The sequence below is a fragment of the Hyperoodon ampullatus genome (assembly GCF_949752795.1).
Source record: "Hyperoodon ampullatus genome assembly, chromosome: 1".
NCBI lineage: Eukaryota > Metazoa > Chordata > Mammalia > Artiodactyla > Ziphiidae > Hyperoodon > Hyperoodon ampullatus.
Window position 1 is genome coordinate 23,240,561 of NC_136914.1, and position 25,176 is coordinate 23,265,736.

Sequence of the window (25,176 nt, forward strand, 5' to 3'; positions counted from 1 at the left end):
TAGAGATAATGCTGGTAAATTTACTTCCTCATTGGATAGCTGTGAGGATTAAGTGAGGATAAAGAATGTTAGAAATTTTCCTATGGGTGCTCATTAAGTGTTACCTATTATCATTATTTTCAATACAAAGACTTTAAACTCTTTGAGAATAAAGATCCCCTCTTAGACATTTGATTCTGCAGAGAGCACATTAGAATTCTGACTACATAATTGTATTCCATAAATGCATGACTGATCAATTAAATATTTTTTTATTATCCAAATCTATAATAAATGCAAAGAGTCATACACCAGATATGTTATTTAGTGAAATTATTTTTGTATGATAAAGATTCAGATAAAGCAATATTTTTAAAGATATAATTGAAAACAATCCAGGAAACCACGATTCCAGCTTGTCTCCTACAAAGGCATAAGGCTGTCTGTTATATAGAGTACATATAATCAGATTTTACCTGTTTTTAGGAAAAAAGTATTCATATAAGTCAATATGTTTTAAAATAAGCTGAAAAAACTTTAGCTACTAAATTGTCCTTAAATTTCTGAAAAAAATGCTATAGCTAATACATTGAAACTCTCTGTCTACTAACTTGTCCTTTGTTTTCACATTATTCAATTTAGGGGGGGAAATGTCCTTTATTACCCCTGCTGAAACGTCTAGATGCAATTATATATCTTTCCTTTTCACTGCCAAGAATCCATATATATGACATCTATTGCTTCACTATTCACTCTCTACTTAATTTTCTGTAGTCTGTCTTTTGTCTCCTGGAAACTACCAAAAATGCATTTTAAAGGGTATCTAGGATTTTTCTTTTTCAGTTTTATCATAAGTCTCAAGATATGCACACCTTAAATATAGAATTTGAATTAAGGCTTGTAGCAGTGTTTTTTTTGACTTTTGCATGCCTCATAATAACTTGGGACATTAATTAATAATTCTGATTTATGAAGCCTTAACCCCAGAGATTCTGATTCAGTGATACTGGGGTAGAACCAGGAATCTAAATTTTTCACAAAATCCAAGGTTATTTTGAAGTATTGCATTCTGCTCTTTGAAGAGACACCACCTTAAAGGAACTGAATAAAACAGAGGGAAAATGAGAAGCTTTCCTATCTGAAAAATTCTCTTCTCTTAGCTTCTTTGATGATATTATTTTTGTTCTTTTATTTCTAGTGTCCTCCCACTTGATTGTAGCCTTGTTGTAAGGACTAGTTCTAAATTTCCTCGCATTCTTTTTATTTAAATACTTTTCACATCCACTGATTGAACTATAATATTAATGCAGAATTCTCCTATTTCTTCCTAACTCATCCATATCTTTAAGTGTGCATTGGCTACTTATGCATTTCAAGTTAATTAAATTAGTTTACTTATTTTTGAAAGTGGTTCTAGATTCCACTTTCTCTTTTTTCCTGCTTAGTCTCTCATCTTTGGTTACAAAATGCAGCTCATGTTCCCTTGAACATATCACTGACTAACTTAAAGTGGGTTTTATTTGCTGCAGGATGGGAGAGATTGAGGAGATCCAGAGTTCTGAGACCACACAGAGTTAAAGAGACACAGCCAAGAATTGAGAGAAATCTGGAAAAAAGGAGGAAAGAAATACATGTTCATTTCCTTTAGGAATCTGAACAACAGTGGAGTTAGATGTTGGGGATCCAAATCCCTGAAAAGACTTGGAAACTACCAAAAACTAGACATACTACTAGTAAGGGAATCAAAATATGAACTCAGGTACTAAAAGTGGACAAAGATCCAAGTTTTAGAACTAGAGTGGAGGTTTTGCCAAAGTGAAAGAAGGAAAAGTTTATTTATTTAAACTATGTTTCACTCATCCATTTATTCAGCAAATATTATTGAAATCTACTACACACCTGACATTGTGCAATGGACTAGGAATAGAATCAAAGAGTCTCTGTTCTCAAGAAGTTAAATTCTAAATAAGAAAAGATTTAAGCGTAAATCATCAGGATAATTTTGTGATAGTGCTGTGAAGACAATAAAAGGGGGTATGTTGTAGAGTAATTGGGATTGGAGGCTGAGGGGAGAAAAGGACAGGGCTATGGTAGACAAGATGATCAGGGGAGGTTTCTCTGATGAGTATATGAGCTGAGATATGATTGGCAAGAAATTTCCAACTGGGAGTCATTTGAAGACCCAGAGGCATAGTGTTTGTTGCAAAAGGTCAAAGAAATTAATGAGTACAATGTCACTGTGGCCAAAATAAGATTTGAGAATGTGAGGAATCTAAAGAAGGCTGCTGTGGTTGGAGCTTAATGAGCAATGACACAGGAATGGTAGTAAATCAAGTCAAAAAAGTACTCTGAAGTTAGGTCATGTAGGTCTTTATAAGCCACGTAAGGTTTTTGATTTTATTCCAAGTGCAGTGCAAAGTCATAGAAAATTTTAAGCAAAAAATTGAGAACTATATTTTTGAAAGATAAACTGTAGCTTCTACATGAAGAATGAACTGTAGAAACATAAAAGAAGACACAGGTAAAATAGAAAACTATTGTAAGAGTCTGTGGGAGAAATAATTATGACCTGATTTTGGGTAATAGCAGTGGAGATGAAGAAAACTGGAGATAGAGAAGATATATTTGGGAGTTAAAGCTGATAAGAGTGGTAGATGGGGTTTGGGAGGGGTTCAGGTAGAGGGAAGAATTCAGGAAGACTCCTAGGTCTTAACTTGAGTGAATGGTCATACCATACAATGAAGTGGAAGCACTTGTAGGGAGACAGATTTTGAAGGAAATAAATATTTCTGCTTTGTCTGTGTTTAGTTAGAGAAGCCTAATAAACAGCCAAGTGCAAATGTCAGAGAAGTGAGATCTATAAACCTGGATTTAGTGGAGAAATATAGACTAGAGAATTATTTGGAAGTCATCTATATTTAGTGGCCTATCAGAGGAATCCAGCCAACAAAGGAAATAGAGAAGAAGTAGGCTTTGAGCCAAGAGTGTGGTGTTGCATCAACCAAGAGAAGTGTTCTAGGATAAAGGGAATAGTTTATTGCGTCAAAAGCTGCTGTAAGTTCCAGGGAGGTACAAAACCCAAAGAAACAATCAAGTTTAGCAAGATAAAGGATACTGACGACATTTACAAGTACTGTTTCAGAAATTTTGTGTAAATGAAGGTAGAAATCCAATTGGCAAAGATTGAGGAGAGAACGGTAAATGAGGAAATGGAGATATCAATTATAGAAAGTTCTTGAAGAAACTCTGATGGAAAATAAAAATGTAATAGTATGCACGACATTGAGATTGCTGCTGATAAGGTTCTAGTTATTAAAATTTTCTCCATACCATGCCACAGATATCTGAGTCTGGGATGGGATTGGACATCTAAACAGAGAAAATAAGATTCCAGTTAGGACAGTTGCAGAGCCACAGGGCAAGCATACAGTACAGATCATAACTACATATTAATAATTATAATTAATTATTTAATTAATTATGGTCAAGCTCTTATGCCTTCAATATTGATCTCCCTGTTTTCAATCTCTGTTCTTTATACAACTTTTAGACAAATCTTCCTACATCAGGATTTCCCTATTTAAATGATTCTCCAGGACTAAAAACCATGATCAATGTTATCCATATTTCAATCTATAAAATAGCCCCAATATGTCTCTTTGGCCTGATCTCTCAGTTCTTTACATTTTTGTTTTCATCAAGATAATCCTATTTCTTGCTTCCTAAGCATATCTTACACCTATTTAAGAGTCAACATCTTTTTGAAAGTAGTTGAGTAGTGGTTAGAATCATGGGTTCTGGAGCTGGTCACCTAGGTTCAGTCTGCCACTTGCTGTCTGTGTGATTTTGTACAGATTTCCTAACCTTTTTATGCCTCAGTTTTCCTATCCATAAAATCAGTATGTTTCTCATGATTGTTTTGAGGAATAGATGACAGTGTCTGACCCATAATAGCTACTTTATGCATGATAGCAGTTTTCATTATTAATTTCTGAATGCCCTTCTCTTCTTTCCTTCTTAGAATCTCTGCTTTGAAAAGTAATTCCATGTGAGGTTTTTTTTATAAAGCTTTCCTAATTCATTCACTATGGCTTCTAGCCCGATCTTAGAGTATTTGCTTGATTATGACAATTATTCATTATGAATTCTTACTAAATATATATGAGATTTCCTTTTTATCTTATAATTTTTATACATTCTTTTCATATAGGTAGTAAACTCAAGACCTAGATCATGATTTTACTTTTTTCTTTATTGCATTCAGCATCCTGTTTTTCACCTTTTAGTTTAGTACGGTTGGCTGATCAACTTATTCAGCCTTCCAATGTATCTATTATTATGTATTTTAAAAATCAGCATTGCAGTCTTTTACAGTTACATTAAACTGGATTTATTTTAAGTAATCCATTAATATATGTGATTAATTCTATGTTCATCTGTGCTGCTTATGCCCTCTTCTCTTGAATTAGAAAGAATTACTGAGGTTTAACATTTTTCAAAAATCTTTATGACCAGATCAGGGAAAATAGGGTAAATATGGGTCACTGAATGGAGAAGGAAGAGAAAATAGAGGTTGAATGGCAGGTTTTAATTAAGGAAAAGTAAAAGTGAAGGAATAGTGTACAAAAGCAAGAAGGGAAAAATAGAGAGGGAGAGATAATGAACAATTAAGAAGACCAAAGAACAAGAAAGTAGAAAAGATATAATTAAATATGTGGAAAGTGTTAGATAAAGGTGACATGGGGAAAACAGAAGTACAGAAAATAAGATCATAGATACCCACCTGTCCACATACCAAAACAATTCCCATGTGTAACTGAGTTAAGGTATGAACATCACGGGTTAGACATTATAAGAGAGTGTTTGTCAAACTTCTGATTTAAGAATTCCTCAATCACAGAAGTGCTATAAGAAGCAACAGAAAAGTGCACAAACTGAGAAAGACAGGCCTCAAATAAGGAACATAAAGGAGGAAAACAATTGATATATAAACTTTTTTCCACATATTTAGTTTCTGTTACAGTCAAATACAATAAAAATGAAAGCTCCAGTTTTCACCTAGCAAACCCTCAAAAGTATTACCCATATTATACTTAGAAGGTTTAAGAAATGATAAAACAACAATAATTGTGAGTAACTTTTATTGGTGGGTACTATATAACAGGTACTGTTTAAATTCAAGCTTATATTTTGCTGATAAGGTATAAAATAGTATTTGGTCCTGCTATTTTAGAACATATTTTGGCAATAAATGTTAAGAATAATTAACATTAAAGTAGTGTTAAGGGATAATCAATGTTTAATGGATTTTTTTTTTTGCTCTACCAAAATCAAGTAGCATTTCAATAAACAGTTTAAAACAAATATACATACTCAGTAGAGCTAACCAAAAAGTCTATTTGAAAGGTTTAGGAGAACCAGTGAATAAAATTTGTTTTAAATGAAAAGGTTTTTTTTTTTTAAAGGGGTGGTGTTATTTACCTTTCAAAGTTGCACAACGTCTCCCAGAAACCCTTAAGTTTTAAGATGTGAATAACACAATGGGAGTAAACTGAAGAAAAAAGGAAAATCCACTAATCTGAGTTAGCATAGTATGAATCTGTCCCTTATTTACACTTGCGATGCTTGAGAAGAGAAACTGTTACACAAGGACTAATTGAATACTCTATATTACAGAGGTGGGTACTAAAATAATTGTGGGAGCATAAATAATTATTGTGTTAATATTCTGCCTAGTCTGAAAAATGCAATCAGCTCTGTCTACATTTATTAATCCCTCTCCTCCTCTTTTGTTCTTTTTCACTTCATGACCTCCATATTAACTGGGGAGACAAAATAAATTTGAATCAAGTAATATATTCAAATTCCGTCTTATCAAAAAAACAACTCAAAGTGAATAGAGAAAGCAGTTAGGTTATAGTATGTTTCATATCTCATGATGGCAGAATTGAATTGGAGGATTGTTGAATTTATTATTCTAGATATGTTCATAATATATTTATCCTACCTCACTATTTTCATGGTGGAGAGGGTGGGTAGGTAGCAGAGGCATGTGGGGCAAAACTGTGCCTGCAGCCTCAGTCTTTGTAGGTGACTTCTCACTGAGAGATGGATAGTTGAATGGTAGTTTTTCCCACAGCACTGTTGTTGTTGGAGACAGTGAGGAAAAGTTGCAGGGACAGTTTGAGAAGGAGGAAAAAAATGTCAGTACACAAATGGAAGAATTCAGTAGTCACCGTGAGCAAGGATTTCTCTCTTTTATATGAAAATAGACTCTGACTGTACTATGAGGCAGTAAATGCACATCTGAAATGTGTACTTGATGCTGATGGAGTGGCCTACCTTGTCTTCATTCCATTTATATAGCTAGTTTTGTATCAACTCTGCCATGAACTAGCTGCGTGACATTGGACAAGGCTGTTGGACATTGGACAAGTTCTGTTTTCCTGATACCCTTTTATATGTAAATTGAGGAGAATAATGGGATTAAATAATTTTTAAAATAATTAACTTGCAGACATTTAAAGAACTTATAACAGTACATACATTAAGCATGATATATGTGTTTACTATAACTATCTTTTCTCTGTATTATTATATACTTTACTATATTAATCTATAGTATGTATAATAGGATCATAGGATTTTTTAAAGTGTTTTTAAGAGCAGTTTAATGTTCCCAGCAAAATTGAGGAGAAGGTATAGGGATTTCCCGCTTAACCCCTACCACCACACCAGATGTAGCCTCTCTCATTATCAACATCCACACCAGACTGGTACATTTGTTAATAATTGATGAACCTACATTCATAATCATAATCACTCAAAGTCCTAAGTTTATGTTACAATTCACTCTTGATGTTGTACATTCAATGGGTTTAAAAACGTATAATGACATGTATCTACCATTGTAGTCTCATACAGAGTATTTTCATGGCCCTAAATATCCTCTGTGTTCTGGCTTTTCATCCCTCTTCCCCCACCAAATCCCTGGAACCACTAATCTTTTTCCTGTCTCCATAGTTTTGCATTTTCCAGAATGTCATTATAGTTGGAATCATGCGGTATGTAGCCTTTTCAAATTAGCTTCTTTCATTTAGCAATATACATTTAAGGTTCCTCCTTAAATATGTGGGATAAATTCCACTCAATCATGGTTTATAAATCTTTGTATACATTATTGGATTCCACTTGCTAGTATTTTATTGACGATTTTGGCTTTTAAGTTCATGAGAGATATTAGTCTGTACTTTGCTTTTCCTGTAATCTCTTTGCCTAGTGTTGGTATTAGGGAAATGCTGGCCTCATACAATGCGTTAAGAAGGATTTCTTCTGCTTCTATTGTCTGAAAAAGGTTGTAGAGAATTGGTAGAAAATTTTCCTTAAATATTTGGTAGAATTTGCCAGTGAACCTATCTGGGCCTCGTGTTCTCTGTTTGGGAAAATTATTAATTATTGATTATATTTATTTAATAGATATAGGCCTACTCAGATAGTCTCTTTCTTGTGAGTTTTGGAAGTTTGCGTCTTTCAAGGAGTTGGTCCATTTCATCTAGGTTATCAAATTTGTGGGCATAGACTTGTTCATAGTATTCCTTTATTATCTTTTTAGTGTCCACAAGATCTGTAATGATATTTATGCTTTCATTTCTGATATTAGTAGTTTGTGTCCTCTTTTTTTCTTAGTCTGGCTGGAGGCTTATTGATTTTATTAATCTTTTCAAAGAACTTTATTTTCATTGATTTTTCTCTATTGATTTCCAGTTTTCAATTTCATTGATTTTGACTCTAATTCTTATTATTTCTTTCCTTCTACTTACTTTTAACTTAATTTGCTCTTCCTTTTCTAGTTTCCTAAGGTAGAAACTTATATTATTGATTTTAGATCTTTCTTCTTTTCTAATATACACATTCAGTGCTCTACATTCCCCTCTAAGTATTGTTTTTGCTGCATCCCACACATTTTGATAAGTTTCATTTTCATCTAGTTTAAAATATTTTTAAATTTCTAGATGTTTTTTCTTAGGTCTACTTCTTATTTAAAGGTGTGTTGTTTAATCTCCACATATTTTGGGATTTTCCAATTTTCATCCTGTTATTGGATTTTAGTTTAATTCTACTGTAGTCTGAGAGCAGACATTGTTTGATTTCTGCTCTTTTAAATTTGTTAAGGTTTGTTTTATGGCTTAACATGTGGTTTATCTTGGTGAATATTCTTTGTGAACTTGAGAAGAATATTTATACTGTTATTGTTGAATGAAGTAGTCTATAAAGTGATTATATCCAGTTGATTTGTGGTATTGTTGAGTTCGACTATGTCTTTTTTATATAAATTTATTTATTTATTTAAAAAAAATTTTTGGCTCTGTTGGGTCTTCGTTGCTGCACGGGGGTTTTCTCTAGTTGCAGCTAGCGAGGGCTACTCTTCGTTGCGGTGTGCAGGCTTCTCATTGTTGTGGCTTCTCTTGTTGTGAAGCACAGGCTGTAGGCCCACGGGCTTCAGTTGTTGTGGCTTGTGGGCTTAGTTGCTCCATGGCATGTGGGATCTTCCCAGGACAGGGCTAGAACCCATGTCCCCTGCATTGGCAGGCGGATTCCCAACCTCTGTGCCACCAGGGAAGCCCTCAACTATGTCTTTAATGATTTTCTGCCTGCTTGATCTGTTTACTTCAGAGAGAGGAGTGTTGAAGTCTCTAAGTAAGATAGTGGATTCAGCCATTTCTCTTTGAAGTTCTACTAGTTTTTGCTTCACATAATTTGATATTCTGTCTACATATTAAGGATTGCTATGTCTTCTTGGACAACTGACCCCTTTATCATTATGTATTGCTCTTCTTTATCCCTGTTAACTTTCCATGCTTTGAAGTCTTCCCTGTCCAAAATTAATATAGCTAGTTCTGCTTTCTTTTGATTAATGTTAGCATGATATATTTTCTCCATTCATTTACTCTTTATTTCTATGTCTTTATATTTAAAGTGCATTATTTGTAGATAGCATACAGTTGGGTCTTTGTTTGATACACTCTGACAGTCTCTGTCTTTTAATTGGTGATTTAGATCATTGATTTCAAAGTCAATTGACTATTGATATAGTTTTATTAAATATAACACATTTGTTACTGTTGTTTATTTGTTACATTTCATATCTCTTCCTGTTTTTTGTCTTCCACTCTTTTTTCTGGCTTTTTTATTTTTAATTGAGCATTTTATAGCTGCTCCTTTCTTAGTAGATTGGATATTTTTTTTAAAAAAATTAATGGTTGTCTTAGAGTTTACAATATATATTTACAGCTCTTCTAAGTCCACTTTCAAAACTGCTTCATGAGTAACTTATAATAAAACAATCCTAATTACTCCTTCCTGTCCCTTGTATCATTGTAGTCATTATTTCACTGAAATACAAGCACAGAAGCATATATATTTGGTATTATTATTTTGAACAAACCATTATCTGTTAGATCAATTAAGAATACAAAAAATATGTTTTTATTTCACCTTTACTTAATCCTTTTTAATGCTTTTCCTTTCTTTATGTAGGTCTAGTTTCTGACCTGTATTATTTTCCCTCTCTCTGAAAAAAAATTTTGGAACATTTCTTACAAGTTAGGTCTATTGGCAACAAAGTCCTTCAATTTTTGTTTGTCTGAGAAAATCTTCATTTCTCCTTCGTTTTTGAAGGATAATTTCATAGGGTATAGAATTCTAGGTTGTTGGTTATTTCTTTCTCAACATTTTAAATATTTCAACCTACTCTTTTGTTTGCATGGTTTCTGAGAAGTCATATGTGATTCTTATCTTTGTTCCTTTATAGATAGGGAATTTCTTTCCTCTGGATTCTTTTGGGATTTTTCTTCATCTTTGATATACTGTAGTTTGACAATGATATGATTAGGTTTTTTGTTTGTTGGTTTCATTTATCCTGCTTGGTGTTCTCTGAGCTTCCTGAATCTATGGTTTGATGTCTCACATTGAGTTAGGGAAATTCTTAGTCATTATTGTTTGGAACATTTCTTCTCTTCCTTTTTCTCTTTCTTCCTCTTCTGGTATTCCCATTACATGTATGTTATGCTTTTTGTAGTTGTTCCACATTCCTTGGATATTTTGTTCCTTTTTTTTTTTTCAGTCCTTGTTCTCTTTGCATTTTGGTTTTTGAGGATTCTATTGCTGTAGCTCCGAGATCCTTAACTCAACCATATTCTGTCTACTAATAAGCCCATCAAAAGCATTCTTCATTTCTTTTTAATTTTGGGGGGGGGATGTGAAGTAGAAAATAATAGCTTTATTGCTTTACCAGGCAAAGGGGGACACAGTGGGCTCATGCCCCTAAAAACTGTGTCCCCTCCATTTTAATTTTTTTAATCTGAAAAATGTTTTCTAGTTTTTGGTAATTATATAAATATATTTATAAATATTCATACAATTATATACTTACACATAAGCACTTACACAGACTTAGAAAAAAATGTAAGAACATTAATTCAAAAGGAATCACTGAAGAGTAAACAGAATCTTCCATGATTTCCTTAAGGAGATATATAACTAATTCTTTAGGGAGGGTCTCTCAATGTCCAGCCATTAGAAACTGTATTCTCTAATTGTAACTGTGTACTAGCAACACACAAGCATCATTTTTTTTTTTTTAATCCCCAACTTGCCAAGAGAGTGATCTTAAAGTAGATGGGAAACTAAAGGTCTCTGAGCAATAGCAATTTATGTTCCTCAAGTAGAAGAATCAGTCAGTCTAAGCCCCAATCGACAAAATAGGTTCATTCTGTATTATGGTTTTATAACAAGTTAAAGTTCTGATTTTGCCACCAGAATTCTTACTACCCCTTCAGAGGACTCTAAATCCCAAAATACAAATTGAGCATAATGTTAAGCTGATAAGTCAAATCGTATTATATAGATTCAAGATGGCCTCTTCTAAATAATACTGAAAAAAGCATTCACCAACCACAATTTGAATGTGGCTTTTGTTGGCAGAAAAAAACTCACATCTGAAGATTATTGGTAATCTTCCCCACCTCCCTTAGTAAATGTTGTCTTATGAGTTGATTTTAAATATCTTCCCCTTAGAGAGATTTTCAGTTTTGATACCTTTTGCAAGAAACAGCATGAGGAATTAAGCTCAGTCACCAGAGCCTTTTAGAGACTGTTCCAACCAAGGGTAAAAAATGAATCATTATTTGTAACCAAAGGAACATGGTTAGCAACTCTCAGCTGCATCTTTTTCTTTTTCCCCCAGGGGCATACATTAAGTATGGCTTAAAGCACATAGGACAATCAATAAGCATACTGGTTACAACTACAAACCATTGTACTCATGATCATTGAACAGCTGCCTTCCTATAGATCACTTGTGGACCCAAACAATGGAAGGGCCAAAGGAACCAATATGTTGTACTGGCAAAAACAGCAAGCACCTTCCTATCCCAGTCACAACAATATGCTCATGAAATGTCCATTCCAGGACTAGCAGGATCAAGATAGTGTATAGGGTGATAATGAAGAAAGTTGTCTCAGCCTAGGATATTGAAAGCCACCCCATGCTACTCACCCTAATTTAACACTCTTTCTGTCAATAACACATATCATGGAAATAATTCTAGCTGGGACGATGGGAATCCTTTGAAAAATTTTTTAAATATGATGAGCAGTAATTATAAAGGATGCTTTTTGCATGTAAACAAAAGCCTGGACACTTTGTTATATGATATTTCCTACATGAACAACAAAACAAAATATGTGTTAGAGAATTTCTTCTTCCTACTAAAAATGGGGCTTACAAAAAAGGGAGGCTGTTCTTATACGAATCTAGCCATTCCTTTACCAAAGCAGTCTGAGGAGTAACATTATCATTTGATCCCCAAAAAGTGCCGTGTAGGAGACCACTTTTTGGAACATACATTTCCTGCTGCCAGTTCTAGGAGGTCTTATCCTCACACTTCCATTTGGTCACCAAACTAGGTAAGAAAGAGAGAGAAAAGTAGGAAAAAGAAGAAAATGGGAGAGGAGAGGAAAAAAGCGGGGAGGGGTGACACTGATTATAGGAGAGAACAATAAATAAAGGAGAAAGAAGGTGACTTTCTTGCCCACCTTTGGTTCTATGGTCCTATGAGCCAAAATGCATACTCAGTGACAAGGTATCTCATAGAAACAGGGAAAAAGGGGTAAGCTGAGAGTGGTCAGGCCATGATGTTAATTTCTTTCCTGTACAAAGACAGTCTCTTGAGGACAAAGTCCTGCCTCCTGTAATGTAATATCATAGTCCAGATGAGAGAGTTTCCTTCGAGGGAAGTTGGTGTAAAGTTCAAAACGTTCATGTGGATATCCTTTAGACTGGACATGCTTCACCAAAGCTAGTAGTTTAGCTTGCTCTGGAAGATTTGTTCTCTTTTTTCCATCTGGATACCGCAACATCAGCTGTGCTTTTGGTCCATTTACATCAATGCCCTCCAGTATTCCATCTGATTTTTCCGGTGGCATCTCCAATATTTCTGAATCCACGGCTGTCAATCCTTGGTGGTTTGTGGCTGTTCCAGGCTCAGTTCTGGCAGGGGGCTCAGCCAGTGACCTTCTGTTCTCCTCTTTTCTATGTCCCAAATCTTTGTGGGGAGACTTTCCAGACTTGGCAAGATTATCTATCTCCTCCTCTTCATCAGAGCCACAAACGGATATGAACTCCTCACTGCCAGAAAAAAATTCAGGCTCAGATTCTTCATCTGAGCGGTTATCCTGTTTCGCCTGTGTGTAATCAATTGTGTCTCTTGCAAGGAGGCTCTAATAGCGGCTTCTAGCTGGCTGTCTTCACCTGCATCTATAAGGCTCTCCGAACAGGCACATTTTTTGTGGGAACTGCTAGAAAGTCCATCTAGTTGCCCGTGTTCACACAGAAATCCCGTTACTTGGTCCAAGAAAGAAGATAGGTCTAACTGGTACCACTCTACTAGCTTCTGACCTGTCCCAGGATCCAAGATGGAAACATAGGGTAAATCCTCTAGCTTATAAAACTGTATGTATCTCTGACTTTCCTCACTGTTGTGATAAACCTGCCAGAAAATGAAATGTTCCTGAATAATGGTCTCCGCTTCTTCCTTGCTCCGTACCTCCCGGTTGAGGCACTGGCGTGCAAAGTCTTGTACATTTTGAATGTTTATCATCAGCCACTTATTCTGCGTCTGGCCACACTCTTTGGCTGTTTCTAAGCTGCCTTCATGCATCCAAATAATGGGTGGCCAGAAGAGATCCGCAAGGGTAGTTTCTTATCTAGTGCTCCTGCATTTCTTAATTCCTGTTCTTGACGAATAGTTTCAGTTTGAAAATCCCGGAAACCACCAAATATTGAACGTGCAGGCTGTCGTCTTTTAGGAGCACCAAACAAAGGTTCTAGTTCCGCCCATATTTCTTGCTTTTGAGAAACTCAGGCACGGACTTCCTCGTCTGTGTGAGATCTGACAGTGGAGACACTTGCTGAACTGGCACCGGGCCCCTCGGCCATTCCTCCACCATCCAAAAACATAGCGACTGCCATCTCCAGATTATTATTATTATTATTTTGCGGTACACGGACCTCTCACTGTTGTGGCCTCTCCAGTTGCAGAGCACAGGCTCCGGACGCTTAGGCTCAGCGGCCATGGCTCATGGGCCCAGCCGCTCCGCGGCAGGTAGGATCTTCGCGGATCGGGGCACGAACCCATGTCCCCTAGCATCAGCAAACAGACTCTCAACCACTGCGCCACCACGGAAGCCTCCAACTCCAGATTATTGTGGTAGGTTTCAAGTGTGTGTTTCCCTACACTTTCACTTGCACCGGTGATGGCCGCGAACTGATGAATTAACCCCTTCAGCGCCGAAGACTCTGCGCAGTCACCCCATCTTACCGCCGCGGCCGGCGGCCGAACAACCTTTTGGTTCTTTTTTAAGATTTATATCTCTCTGTTTACATTGCCCATTGCCCATGACAGTTCTTGCATGCCGTCTGCTTTATCCATTAGAGCCCTTAGTATGCTAATGGTAGTTGTTTTACATTCGTGGTCTGATAATTCAAACATCCCTTCCATGTCTGGTTCTGATGCTCTTTAAATTTTTTTTTTTTTTTTTTTGTCTTTTGGTATACCATGTAATTTTTTCTTAATCGTTGACCATGTTGTACTGGGTAAGAGGAACTGATACAAATAGGCCTTAGTAATGTGAGGGAAAGGTAAGCATTGTATAGTCCTATGATTAGGTCTTAATCTTTGAGTGAAACTATGCCCCTGGAACGTGGACTTCATAAGAATTTCTCAGAGGTTTTTTTCCTCCTTAGGGGGGACAGAATGGCTTAAGTGGGCTGGACTGGGTGTTTTCTTTCTCCCACATCAGTTAGGCTCTGATAATACCTCAGCAGGTAAGGCTTCGGATAATTAACTTTCCCTGAGAGAAGGCCTTGTTAAGAAGAACAGAATACTGTGGTATATTTTAAAATTATTCCTCCATCCCTCCCTGCCCCTTGCCAAAAGCAAAAGGTATTTTTTTTTCCTCTGATATTTATTGAGGAAACCTGATTAAGCTCCTGGGGGTAAATCTCATAATATTGTGGGGTCCACTATAAATAGGTCTCCCTGGAGTTTTTAGTTCTCAGAGTTTTCTGCACTAAGCCTCCAGTAATTCATCAATTACAGTTCAGGTTTTCCAACCAGACACCGTTTCCCATGGTGGTTTCCACTTTAAACCTCTTCTGGTAAGACATGCCAGTCTGTGTCTCCAATCTTGATGCTGCAGTTTTCCCCATGTCCTCTACCCTCTTATGGATCTAAAAGGAGGTTTTTTTTTTTCAGTGTGTTTAGCAATTTTCCTGTTTTGGGGATGAAGTGGTGACTTCCAACTTCGTATATGTGGAACTGGAATTTGGAAGTCCAGGATTTTTTTTTTGAGGCTTTAATATGTAAACATATCAAGCACTGGAATTGGACATACATTAAGCATATATGTATTAGCTATAATTATTATATTTTAATGAATTATTATATAATTTACTACATTACTGTATAGCATTACTATAATATATAATTGGCTTTTGAATATATGCTATTATTCTATTACTATATAAAGCATTAATATAACATAAAATATTCTATATATTATATAGTATTACTATTTTGCTATACAAAATTACTTTTTATATAGTAGCAAGTAGCAGATCCCTTTTAAAAATACATTTATTGAATTATACATACAAAACAATATACGAAAGATAACTAAATACATAAGACAGATAAGTTTTAATAAAGTGAGTGCATTTGTGTAAACAGTGCCCAGTTAAAAGAAGAGAATATTATTAGAGCCCCAGAAGCTCCTTGATGCCTCTTGTAAGGAACAGTGACCCCTTCAATGGCACCACTTCTCTGACTTCAAACAGCTTATACTAGTTTTATGTGGTTTTGAAGTTTATATAATGCAAACAGTTTTCTTTTGTGACTGGCTTCATATTCTTTACATTTTCTGCACAGGATTTGTTTATGTCGTATGTAGCAGTAACTCATTTATCTTCATTGCTGGATTGTGTAAATAAATTACAATTAATTTATTCATTTTTATTAGTCTTGTTACATGGAAAAGACTGCTAAGATAATGTTCATTTGACATTCTGATAGTGGACATGCTTGTATCATGTCTAATCTTTCTATAATTCACAATTCACCATAAAGATGATGTTTGTTTTGGGATTTTACAGACATTCTTTATCAAATTGACATTACCTCTATTCTTACTTTTCTAAAAAAATTTTAATGAATGAATATTGACTGTTATCAATGGCTCTACTGCATCTACTGATCATATTATTTCCCTCTGTTTTACTATGATGAACAGAAATGTGATGAATTTGATGACTATATAATTTAAAAATTCATGAAAATAATAAGAAAATCATTTTCCTCTGTGAAAATAATTTATATCAAAATATGCAATGATAAAATTTAAACTCTGATAATGATTTAAGAAAAATGATGTTTACATGGGTTTTCTGAACAAGATCCACTGGAAAGTTAATCTACGGGTTAATAATCTTTATCTACAGATGGATGAAAGAATGGTTCCCAATAAGCTATAGAATGGTTCTCTGAAATTCAGTGTTTGTGACTTTGAGAAAAAGTTATAGAATCATGGCTTCCATCAATAAACAAAAAGAATTGATCTATAAGGTGAATAAAATGTTAATTTTTTTGATCTGAGACCAAGTACACCACAAAAGGAAAGTATATGCTACCTGTAAAATACCGAGTTCCACATCATGATTTAAAGACAGTTTTACTATGCCTACCTAAATTCAGAATTCAGTATTACATGACATTCTGCTTTGGGGTTATAAAAGCTGTCAGGAATCCTCGATTAGAGAAAGGTGTGAGCAAACTAGACTATAGGGATTGCTTTGCAGTATATGAATGATATATTTGACAGGCAGATAAAATTTAAATTTTCTCTTTTTGTTAAGGATTGTTCGTTACCTTTTTTCCTTAGAAATATCATTGTACTATCTCAGTAAGCTTACCCCTATCCTCAACACAATAGTTTTTTAAAGAAGTAAATGATCAGTAATTTTTTCTATACATTGGTTTGTATTGTGTGCCAAGCCACATACTGGGCATCATAGATTTGAGTAAGAAGATCCCTGCCCTCATGGAGATTCTATTCTAGTGCATATGGTTCCTAATACTCAGAATTAGGGTTTCATGGCAGAAAAATGATTCTTAAGATGACTGTAACATTTTAAAATCCAAAGTGAAACAAAAAATTTAGTATGAACCCTTAAATAATTTTTTTAAATTAATAATTAATTTTGATATGTCTTTCTTTTAAAAATAGAAAGGATTGAATTCTGATGGGTTGGCTAAGGGTTGAATTTGAAATGGTGTTCTGTAATATTTGGTAGGAATAGATTTTGGTGACAGCTTACTGGGATTGAAGGCATAGGCTTTCCAAAATAGCAATCTAATGCTTTCTAGCTTTGTAAAGTTAAATCTAAATAGCTAGTGGGGAAAATCCAAAAATCCCTATAACAATATATATAGGATGGGCAGCTATGAAAGAAAACTCTCCCAGTTGATTTATTGGCTCTCTCACCATAAGAATAGTAGATATCCTACCTGTGAAAATGAAAAAGGAAAACATTTCCTTTAAATATAGAAATAGTTTTGAGAAACTCAAGATGAATTTGGCAGCTCATTTACAGAAGTAAAGACCCATCTATGAAAATATATTATCAAATACTTTTATTTATTTATATATATTATGTGAGTTCCTTTTTTAGTGGCTTTCATACTTCCATCAGAGAATTTTATTAATTTCTTAAGATTTTTCTTATTTTTAAAAAGGCTTGGGGACCTTCCTGGTGGTCCAGTGGTTAAGACTCCATGCTTCCACTGCAGGGGAACTAAGATCCCACATGCCGCACTGCATGACCAAAAATAAAAATTAAAAAAAAAATTTAAAAAAAAAAAATAAATTTTAAAAACTTAAAGAAATAAATGTTTAAAAAATAATTAAAAAAAATTTTTTTAAGTTTAAAAAAATAAAAAGGCTTGGTAAAGAAATGTATTGTTGCTGTGTGACTTGAAGTGCTATTTTTATACAGAACACTCAAATTTCTGATTTGTGAGATTGATGAGATTCAGACTAGTCTTTCATTTTATTTATCTAGTATTTTTCTTTATAATATAACATGGAATCAAAAATATCTTCCTAAGCCTCAGTAAAATATTGTTTCAAGCTATGATTTTCTCTAACTCAAAATGTCTTGAATATTTCAGTTTAAAAGAAACCACTCAGCCATGAGAGAGATGCTATTGAAATGTAACTATTTTAATGTTTTAGTTCTTTGAATCTTACTTTGCCTAGATTTCCCTGAAGTTAGTGGGCCTCATCTGTGTAAAATTTCTTAGATGGCTTGAATTTATACTCTAGCATTGGGAACTCTGCCTACTTTAACAGGGCACTCAACCAGCCTTGCAGAAGTAGTGTACAGAGATTTGTACTCTCTTTGAATATTCATTTCACATAGTTGCTGATTCTTAAGAATGTGGCATGAATAGAATTTCTTGAAAACTGTGCCTTCAAAAGAATCTACTTTAGGACTGCATCATTACCATAGGAATTTACAGTAAAGGCACTGTTGTTTTTAGGAAGGAAAAAATAAAGCATGTAAATTAACATTTTGCTTAGTCCCACCATACAGATATATACATTAAATGAATGAGAAAAAAATAGAAGCATTATTTTCTTATTATATATGTTTATTTAAAATTATGCAATATAATTTCTGATCTTGTTACATAAAAAAGTCAGTAGAATATTTAAACTTTGAACCTTTTTACTGGAAATGTTTATATTTGCTTTCTCTGAAATAAAATTGTAATTTTAAGACATGCCTCTACTCTAGTTAATTTCTCCTAGGGGTTCATATCTATAGTTTGTCCTTTGGTAATGGTGTTCTTAAATGGGTTTTTCTTTCATGTCTGGCCAGTTGGGTTTCAGAGCATGTACTTCCACATAACTTTACAGTAAAAAATAACTTATTATGAAAATGATATTTTTAATCAAAGATATTTTGCAAGTGATTATAGACATAAAAGTATAATATGAAAAAAATGTTATCAAAGTTTCATCATGCTCCAACTTTTAACTGTTACTTATTTTATTTAATGAAATGTAGAGTTTTGAACTTGCAATGTAAATGTTAGTCAGGTCTGAAATTTGGTGAGGTATTCAAACTTCAATTCTCCTTTCCCTTCAAAATCAAACCAAACCAAATCAAATCAAACAAAACAAAACTAGCTGTTTGCTAAAGCAAACATATGGTAAACCATAGATAAGCACCTAAACATCATCATGGCTTTGTGAAGAGGCATTGGAGAAAAGGTCTTTTCTTTATTAGCTGCACCACTCCTTACTAAAGTTTTCTATGTAGTGACCCATATTCCAATATCCTATTTCTCAGTCTTTATACTTTGAATCACAGCAGAAAAAAAGAAGAAATATATTGCCCTTTCCTTCTTCACTTAAGACTTTGAGTCACCTACCTTCTATCTAGCACATGAAAAATCAAATAATTAACTTACTGATAGTTTATTTTATTAAATTATGCATTTTATAATCTATACCTAATTTCATAAATGCATTTCAACATTCTTAGTAAAGTTTTTTCTTTAAATTAAAGAACCAGGTCTACATGCTTTTTTGAATCTATTTAACTTGTTTTGACCAGAAAAGAATAGATTCAAATGGTTTGAGGTTTTTTGTGTGTGCCAAGTCTCTTCACACTACCAAAATAACGATTACATTAAGAATGAAAAATAACATACTTTATCAGTTTCCAACCATAATAAAATCATGAGGTTAAATGTTTTCTTCCATATAGGAGGGGATTTTGTTGTTAGTATTCTGAGATCATTGAAGTATTGAACAATTGCAGTTTTCCAGCTATATTTCTGAAAAGTTGTAAAACTGTCTAGAACTAGGACCAATATAGCAAATGCTATTTTAAAAGCTTCCTGACATTTAGGAACAAATGCCTAGTTTCCTTATTGTCTTAGTTTGGGGTTCCCCCCAAAGCAGACATGAGATAAAAACTTGGATTGCAGGTATGCATTTCGTATGTGATTCAAAGAAATAAAAATGAGGGAGTAGGGGAAATTATACTACAAAAAAGAAAAAGCCAATATAGGGTGTGTTAATGAGTGGGTTTTGGGGCTCAATTCTGCTGGGCACCCTCTGAGATAGCATGTTGGTTGTGCCTCAGAATTGTCTCATTGAGGAACATGGAAGCACAATATGTTCTCCACAGTTTCAGGTGAACTCAGAGCTGAGCCAAGGGAATATGGAATGCTTTACCCACATAGAAGCCACTAATATCTACTTCTTGCAGTGCTCAAATATGCTTGTATCCAATATTGAGTCTACTCTGACTGTGACAGGCATTGAAAAATGATGGCTGTTCTCAATGTCTAAAATAAAAGCACGAAATAAAAAGGTTAGTAAGATCTGTCTGCTACTACAAATAGAGGCCATAATTGATATTTAACACCTTTCTCTAACTCCCATTTTAGATACCCATCAACCTAGTGAGCATTTATTTCTACTGTTTTAGTTCCATTGCATTAGGGTGACACAGATCTTCACTCCTGAGGTTTCTAAGCCTCCAGTTACATTGTCATTATCAGTACATGATCACTATAAAAGCTCATTTACTCTCATTAGAAGTATAGAAACACTGAGGTAACCCAGTGAATCACCCACACTCCAGACATATTTCTCCACACCCTCATTTTGTAGTAGCAGCTATAGCACCTAATTGTATGAGTTATGAGAATATGCCTCTCAATTCTCTGACTGCTGAGAGAATTAATGACCTGAGCTCTAAAATTAAGTGCATCCTTCCTTTGGCCTACACTCAGCCAATAGGGATAGTAAGTCAGACGCATCCCTGAGAAGTGCAGGACTCCTTTGGCAAGCTACTTTGACTCAAGGACTCCCTGACAGCCTTGCTAAACTTTATTAGAATTGCACTGTGCCTGAGACACTTCCACCCAGTCTTCCTTCTTTCTCTCTCACTCTCTTGGGATTAAATCTTCATCATAGTCTGATAGCTCTCCCTGCCTCCTCTTTACCCCTTTCTAATTTTCTCTCATAGACATTGCCATATTAAATCTCTTGCATAGCTATCCTATCTTGGCGTCTATCTTGGAGGACCTCATATCACACAAGTGGCATCAGGACAATAAATATTACAGAAGATTCTTCAGCAGAGATAGAGAAGGATGAGTGTTTAACACAGGAGTAAAGATGTCTTGCATCAATTATGGACATCTCCAAAGGGCCATTTTGGCTTTGGAACTCTTTTTCCACTTCCATTGCTTAAGGTCTTTTTTGCAACCTAATCATCACAATTCAACTTCTTCCTCTTTCCAATCCTGCTTTGTCACTGCGATTCTGGTGTGGCTCCCGATAGCCCTCTCTAATAAACAGTTTGCATGAAAATCTCCATTTTGGGGAGCCCAACCTATGGCTGTAATGCAAACATCCTCCTCTATCTCGACTATGGAGTCTTCTATAAAGTCTACATTATCCACTAATGCTGTTATCTAAGACAGTTTTTTATAGGACTTAAAGAAGAGTTGAGCTAGAGATTTGGATTTATGCAAGCCAGAGATACACTAAAGTTAAAGAGATCTTTGGAGAATGAATTTTGTTAATTTGCACAAAAAGTTCATGAAGGTTTCCAAGGCATGGGCTTGGGGAGGGATTGAGGGAAGAATATCAAGCTCAAGAGAGCCTTGAACTGACATCAGAATAGTAATTTGATAATAATAAATCAATGATATTAAATTGTTAGAGAATTTCTGCATAGACTGTAATGTATTTGGAACCAGCACACCAGTGAGAAATTAAGGCTGAAGATTAGGTTTGTGTGCTTTCCGCACGGAGATAAGAGTTGAGGACATTAAAAAATAAATGTACTTTCAAAGAAAACATTTAGTTCAAAATTGCTGACAACATTTTCTAAATTTGTAACCCTAACCTCACTTTGACAGTCTCCACTTTTATTTACTGCTTTGCTATTCTTCTTAGCTCTTTTTTACATTTAACCTACTGTGTATTTTAGTTATTAATCTTGTTTATTGTTTGCCTACCTCATCTATAGTATAATTTCTATGAGGGCAAATGTTTGTCTTGTTATCACTATGGAATCCCCAGAACCTAGAATAATGCCTGGCTCATTGTAGAGTCTCAATGATTATTTGAAAATAAATGAATATGAGTGAGTAAGTTTCAGAAGAGCTTGGATAAAAGGAGTTATATGACAGAAGTTGGTTTTTTTTCCCTGAAGTGGAAGGCAGTTTATTTGTACCCCACCCAAAAAAAAAAGTGTGCTAGATCTGAAATTTAAGTAAGAAAGATAAGTTTCACTCTAGCTTACATGTGAAATGTATTAATAGTGTTTTTCAAACTTTACTCCGCTTACGAATCATCTGACAATCTTGTTAAAATATGACTTTTTATTCAGTTGTTCTAAACTGTGACCTGAGATTCAGCATTTCTAAAAAAAAAATCTACATTATGAGAATGCTGCTGGCCCAAGGTCACATTTTGAGTTGTAAGTAAGTTGCTAAGGAAATCAGCATGTGGCCTATATAAGTAGATAGTGTGGCATATGGGGAAAAACTTTGGGTTTGAATCATAAGATTGGGTTTGTGACCTAATGATGATACTAACTAGCTTAATATTTTGTGGGTTATTGTGCATAAAATTGTACTTATTTAATTATCACACTTTCAATTTAAATTATACTTTTAAATTTTGCCAGACAAAATAATTGGCAATATATTCAACAGTATGCCGCAGACTAAGACACAAATGAAAACAATGTTCTCAGATTCTAGAATGACATGCTAAGTTAAAAAAGAAGTCAAAAGACTATATTGTCTGTTAAAATTTTTGTATAGCTGTAATTTTGAGATTACTTTTTGATTGAACAACTAGTTAAAAAACTTAATACGGTTGGGGTGTCAAATCAGGTGAGGCATAGTAAAGGAATTAGAAGGAGACAGTTATGGAAATCGAGATAGAATAGAAGAGCTGTATGCAGAGATTAATTTAAAAGAGGGCACACTAAATTTTAATTCGCTGCTGCAATTAGAAGTCAAGAATTTATTGCTGATATAAGAAGACAAACAAGATTATACTGTGAAAAAAGAAAGCATAACAAACAAAAATTCTTGACACTATTGAGAATAACCTTGGGACTGGGGTTGTCAATAGAACCAGTCAAAAAGAAGAAAATTAGGTAAGACATGAATATAAACTGGATGTAAAACATAAAGTTAGAACAATCTCTCTCTTTCTCTCTGAGTATAAAATTATTCTAATTTCAAGCAAATTACATGACCATAATTGATTTAAGACAAGAGCCATGACTTTTCTCTTGTGAATTCCATTAAAAGTCTATTCTGGCATTCCCTCTAGTGTATCCAAAAGTTATAGATAAAGGTTTACTCAGGAAACTGGGTAAAAAATGAACTATTTGGATTACCCATACTTTACTGCAAATGCAAATTTCTTATTTTTCAAGAAGTCTTTATGGTTCCTTCTTAATAGTTGTTAGTATTTATCAAAAAGTGTGTCGCAGTTTTAGTTTTTTAAATTGTTGGAATTTTAGATTGTTTCAATGATTTTACATACTTGATTTAAGACAAAACCCAGCAAAGCCCATTTCACTGAAGAAATGACAGGTATTTTAGATTTTCCCTTTGGCTACTTATTTTTTTCTACCTTTAACTTCTGTCTCAGTAGGGCAGGTTAATATCTTGGGGACAAATTTCCAGTTAAATTATGGTTATTCACATTCATTCACTCTTTTCTAAACTAAAAAATAAATTCTAAGTTATTATTGGAATCCCTTGACATCAACTAGAATCAAAATAGGATTCAACCTCTTTCACACAAGCATTATAAATATTATTTTTACACCTGGGCACAGTAACAACTTCTTGACTACATGAAGTAGCTTCTTGGATCATAACTCATTTACTATATGCCTCAATACATCACTAAGCTTAGTGATTCTGAATGATTAAAGACATATGGCAGAGATGAAAGTGATTATCAGTGATTTTCTTATTTTGCGCTCCAATATCAAAGCACAATTGTTAAAAATTTTAAAACATGACTCTCATACAAATATAGAATGATCACATTTCAGAGATTTTATTCAACACATAAATGAGAAAATTAGAAATATGGAAAACCTGTCCAAATTAGAATTAGAAGAACAAAGATTGTGTATTACAGAGTTGAAATAAGTTTAATGGGAGAGTTAACATCCTGCAGGGCAATAAAACCTTTCAGGGGGGTATTTACCAGAAAAAATAATCTGTACCAGACAAGGTCAACAAGTTAGCATGTAACTGCAAAGACTCTGAGGTCATAAATTCATAATAACTAGCAAGGTGAAAAAGAAGTACATTCCCCTGGAAATTAAATATCCTTTGTGTGATCCTGTTAAACAATGTACCAGCATCATATTGAAATCATATGATGAAATTTCTTTTTTTTTGAATTTTTGAATTTCATTTTATTTTATTTATACAGCAGATTCTTATTAGTTATCCATTTTATACATATTAGTGTATATATGTCAGTCCCAATCTCCCAATTCATCACACTAATTTCCAAGTTTTAGATAATTTTTCTTAATGCTAACTCCCAAATCAAAGCTTAAAATGTGATTACAAAGAAAGTCTTAGTATATGTGTATGTTTGTATTTAAGTTAGAGTATGAAAAAAGAGAAAATACTTAATTCTCAATATTTTGAGAGAAACAGTGATTGCAGGTAAATTCATTCATAGAAAATTAAAGACTTACTTAAAAAATGGCATAATCCATTTAATGTGCTGTTGAATTCAACTTGCTAATATCTTATTGAGGATTTTTGCATTTCTGCTTATCAAGGATATTGGTGTGTAGTTTTCTTCACTAGTGATGTCTTTGTCTGGCTTTGGTATTGGGGTGATGCTAGCCTCATAAAGTGAGTTTGGAATTGTTTCCTCTTCTAATTTTTGGAAGCATTTAAAAAGAATTGATACTAATTCTTCTTTGAATGCTTTGTAGAAGTCACTGGTGAAGCCATCTGGTCCTGGGCTTTTCCTTGTTGAGAGGCTTTTGATAACCGATTCAATCTCCTTATTTGATGATTGTCTGTTCAGGCTTTCTACTTTATTCAGTTTTGGTAGGTTGTATGTTTCTAGAAATTGATCTGTTTCTGCTAGATTTTAAAATTTGTTACTGTATCATTGTTTATCATACTTCCTTATGATTTTTTAAAGAATTTCTGAGGCATCCCTTGTAATGTATCCTCTGATTTCTGTTTTTATTTATTTGAGTACTTTTTCTTTTTTTCTTAGTCTAGTTAAGGGTTTGTCAACTTTCTTTATCTTTCCAAAAACCCAACTCTTAGTTTTGTTGATTTTTTTCTATTGCTTTTATATTCTTAGTTGATTTATTTCTTCTCCAATTGTTACTATTTTCTTCTTTCTGCTAACTTTGAGCTTAGTTTGTTCTTTTTTTCCCTAATTCTGCAAGATGTAAGGTTAGGTTACTTACTCAAGATCTAACTTCTTTTTTAATATAGGCATTTATTGCTATAAACTTCCCTCTTAGAACCG

The 25,176-nt window shown here is 34.1% G+C and overlaps 1 pseudogene across 1 annotated transcript in view; it reads right to left on the reverse strand.

Moving 5' to 3' along the window:
- Positions 1–12,177: 12,177 nt before the first annotated feature.
- Positions 12,178–25,176, reverse strand: part of LOC307057153 (UBX domain-containing protein 7-like) — a 143,283-nt pseudogene continuing 130,284 nt past the window's right edge. Inside the window, exons 2-3 of the transcript in view lie at positions 13,734–13,892; positions 12,178–13,510 (exon numbers count right to left, since the gene is read on the reverse strand). The product of the transcript in view is annotated as a UBX domain-containing protein 7-like (transcript). The remainder of the gene's footprint in view (positions 13,511–13,733; positions 13,893–25,176) is intronic.